We start from the raw sequence: 4666 nt of genomic DNA on the forward strand, positions 1-4666 counted from the left end.
TTTCGTCATTTGTTATCGAATCGACTTAAAGCCAGATCGTCACATTGGCCGCTCTTCTCTCTTAAACGGTTGTACTTATCGTCTGCAAAGCTATGTCGCGTGCTGGGGTATGCGGAGACACTAAACCATCATAGTAGAACATAGATGAAGCTTCTAAGTTGATGTAATAGCCAGTAAGAAGTAGTACAATTTACGTTTTAGGTATCGATTTTTGACTTTTTAGCTGGCTTTGGAGCCTTGGACATCAGGTAGGACCTTAAGATTCTGCATGAAAGGAGGACTAGCAGCCGCGTTGCACGGGAGTATTGTGAAAAGTGTTCATATGTAGTAAAAAAGTGAGAAATCCGTCCGTTTTCGTCATTTGTTATCGAATCAACTTGAAGCCAGATCGTCACATTGTACTTATCGTCTGCAAAGCTATGTCGCGTGATGCGGTATGCGGAGACACTAAAAGCACCATAGTAGAACACAGATGAAGCTTCTAAGTTGATGTAATAGCCAGTAAGAAGTAGTAAAATTCAAGTTTAAGGTATCGATTACTGACTATTTTTCTGGCCTTGGTGCCTTGGACATGAGCTAGGACCTTAAGATTCTGCATGAAAGGAGAACTAGCAGCCGCGTTGCACGGGAGTATGTGAAACGTGTTCATATGTAGTAAAAACCTGAGAAATCCGTCCGTTTGCGTCATTTGTTATCGAATCGACTTAAAGCCAGATCGTCACATTGGCCGCTCTTCTCTCTGAAACGGTTGTAATTATCGTCTGCAAAGCTATTTCGCGTGCTGCAGTATGCGGAGACACTTAATGCACCATAGTAGAACACACATGAAGCTCCTAAGTTGATGTAATAGCAAGTAAGAAGTAGTACAATTCAAGTTTTAGGTATCGATTATTGACTTTTTAGCTGGCTTTGGTACATTGGACATGAGCTAGGACCTTAAGATTCTGCATGAAAGGAGGCCTAGCAGCCGAGTTGCACGGGAAAATGTGAAAAGTGTTCATATGTAGTAAAAACCTGAGAAATCCGTCCGTTTTCATCATTTGTTACAGAATCGACTTAAATCCAGATCGTCACATTAGCCGCAGTTCTGTCTGAAACGGCTGTACTTATCGTCTGCAAAGCTATGTCGCGTGCTGCGGTATGCGGAGACACTAAAAGCACCATAGTAGAACATAGATGAAGCTTCTAAGTTGATGTAATAGCCAGTAAGAAGTAGTACAATTTACGTTTTAGGAATCGATTTTTGACCTTTTACCTGGCTTTGGAGCCATGGACATGATGTAGGACCTTAAGATTCTGCATGAAAGGAGGACTAGCAGCCGAGTTGCAAGGGAGAATGTTAAAAGTTTTCATATGTAGTAAAAACCTGAGAAATCCGTTCGTTTTCGTCATTTGTTATCGAATCGACTTAAAGCCAGATCGTCACATTGGCCGCTCTTCTCTCTGAAACGGTTGTACTTATCGTCTGCAAAGCTATGTCACGTGCTGCGGTATGCGGAGACACTAAAAGCACCATAAATGAACACAGATGAAGCTTCTAAGTTGATGTAATAGCCAGTAAGAAGTAGTACAATTCAAGTTTTAGGTATCGATTATTGACTTTTTTGCTGGTTTTTGTGCCTTTGTACATGAGCTAGCACCTTAAGATTCTGCATGAAAGGAGGACTAGCAGCCGAGTTGCATGGGAGAATGTGAAAAGTGTTCATATGTAGTAAAAATCTGAGAAATCCCTCCGTTTTCGTCATTTGTTATCGAATCGACTTAAACCCAGATTGACATATTGCCCCTCTTCTCTCAAACGGTTGTACTTATGGTCTGCAAAGCTATGTCGCGTGCTGCGGTATACGGAGACACTTAAATCACCATTGTAGAACACAGATGAAGCTTCTAAGTTGAAGTAATTTCCAGTTAAATGTAGTACAATTCAAGACTTAGGTTCGATTATTGACATTTTACCATTCTTTGGTGCATTGGACATGAGCTAGGACCTTAAGATTCTGCATGAAAGGAGGACTAGCAGCCGAGTTGCATGGGAGAATGTGAAAAGTGTTCATATGTAGTAAAAACCTGAGAAATCCGTCCGTTTTCGTCATTTGTTATCGAATCGACTTAAACCCAGATTGTCACATTGGCCCCTCTTCTCTGAAACGCCGGCCGCGGTGGTCTTGCGGTTCTAGGCGCGCAGTCAGGAACCGTGTGACCGCTACGGTCGCAGGTTCGAATCCTGCCTTGGGCATGGATGTGTGTAATGTCCTTCGGTTAGTTAGGTTTAAGTAGTTCTAAGTTCTAGGGGACTAATGACCACAGCAGTTGAGTCCCATAGTGCTCAGAGCCATTTGAACCATTTTTTTCTCTGAAACGGTTGTACTTATCGTCTGCAAAGCTATGTCGCGTGCTGCGGTATACGGAGACACTAAAAGCACCATAGTAGAACACAGATGAAGCTTCTAAGTTGATGCAATAGCCAGTAAGAAGTAGTACAGTTCAAGTTTTATGTATCGATTATTGACTATTTTGCTGGCTTTTGTGCCTTTGTACATGAGCTAGGAGCTTAAGAATCTGCATGAAAGGAGGACTAGCAGCCGCGTTGCACGGGAGTATGTGAAAAGTGTTCATATGTAGTAACAACCTGAGAAATCCGTCCGTTTTCGTCATTTGTTATCGAATCGACTTAAAGCCAGATCGTCACATTGGCCGCTCTTCTCTCTTAAACGGTTGTACTTATCGTCTGCAAAGCTATGTCGCGTGCTGGGGTATGCGGAGACACTAAACCATCATAGTAGAACATAGATGAAGCTTCTAAGTTGATGTAATAGCCAGTAAGAAGTAGTACAATTTACGTTTTAGGTATCGATTTTTGACTTTTTAGCTGGCTTTGGAGCCTTGGACATGAGGTAGGACCTTAAGATTCTGCATGAAAGGAGGACTAGCAGCCGCGTTGCACGGGAGTATTGTGAAAAGTGTTCATATGTAGTAAAAAAGTGAGAAATCCGTCCGTTTTCGTCATTTGTTATCGAATCAACTTGAAGCCAGATCGTCACATTGTACTTATCGTCTGCAAAGCTATGTCGCGTGATGCGGTATGCGGAGACACTAAAAGCACCATAGTAGAACACAGATGAAGCTTCTAAGTTGATGTAATAGCCAGTAAGAAGTAGTAAAATTCAAGTTTAAGGTATCGATTACTGACTATTTTTCTGGCCTTGGTGCCTTGGACATGAGCTAGGACATTAAGATTCTGCATGAAAGGAGAACTAGCAGCCGCGTTGCACGGGAGTATGTGAAACGTGTTCATATGTAGTAAAAACCTGAGAAATCCGTCCGTTTGCGTCATTTGTTATCGAATCGACTTAAAGCCAGATCGTCACATTGGCCGCTCTTCTCTCTGAAACGGTTGTAATTATCGTCTGCAAAGCTATTTCGCGTGCTGCAGTATGCGGAGACACTTAATGCACCATAGTAGAACACACATGAAGCTCCTAAGTTGATGTAATAGCAAGTAAGAAGTAGTACAATTCAAGTTTTAGGTATCGATTATTGACTTTTAAGCTGGCTTTGGTACATTGGACATGAGCTAGGACCTTAAGATTCTGCATGAAAGGAGGACTAGCAGCCGAGTTGCACGGGTGAATGCGAAAAGTGTTCATAAGTAGTAAAAACCTGAGAAACCCGTCCGTTTTCGTCATTTGTTATCGAATCGACTTAAAGCCAGAACGTCACATTGGCCGGTCTTCTCTCTGAAACGGTTGTACTTATCGTCTGCAAAGGTATGTCGAGTGCTGCGGTATGTGGAGACACTAAAAGCACCATAGTAGAACACAGATGAAGCTTCTAAGTTGATTTAATAGCAAGTAAGAAGTAGTACAATTCAAGTTTTAGGTATCGATTATTGACTTTTTAGCCGGCTTTGGTGCCTTGAACATGAGCTAGGACCTTAAGATTCTGCATGAAAGGAGGCCTAGCAGCCGAGTTGCACGGGAAAATGTGAAAAGTGTTCATATGTAGTAAAAACCTGAGAAATCCGTCCGTTTTCATCATTTGTTACAGAATCGACTTAAATCCAGATCGTCCCATTAGCCGCAGTTCTGTCTGAAACGGCTGTACTTATCGTCTGCAAAGCTATGTCGCGTGCTGCGGTATGCGGAGACACTAAAAGCACCATAGTAGAACATAGATGAAGCTTCTAAGTTGATGTAATAGCCAGTAAGAAGTAGTACAATTTACGTTTTAGGAATCGATTTTTGACCTTTTACCTGGCTTTGGAGCCATGGACATGATGTAGGACCTTAAGATTCTGCATGAAAGGAGGACTAGCAGCCGAGTTGCAAGGGAGAATGTTAAAAGTTTTCATATGTAGTAAAAACCTGAGAAATCCGTTCGTTTTCGTCATTTGTTATCGAATCGACTTAAAGCCAGATCGTCACATTGGCCGCTCTTCTCTCTGAAACGGTTGTACTTATCGTCTGCAAAGCTATGTCGCGTGCTGCGGTATTAGGAGACACTAAAAGCACCATAAATGAACTCAGATGAAGCTTCTAAGTTGATGTAATAGCCAGTAAGAAGTAGTACAATTCAAGTTTTAGGTATCGATTATTGACTTTTTTGCTGGTTTTTGTGCCTTTGTACATGAGCTAGGACCTTAAGATTCTGCATGAAAGGAGGACTA

Source organism: Schistocerca gregaria, unplaced genomic scaffold (assembly GCF_023897955.1).
Source record: "Schistocerca gregaria isolate iqSchGreg1 unplaced genomic scaffold, iqSchGreg1.2 ptg000205l, whole genome shotgun sequence".
Lineage (NCBI taxonomy): Eukaryota > Metazoa > Arthropoda > Insecta > Orthoptera > Acrididae > Schistocerca > Schistocerca gregaria.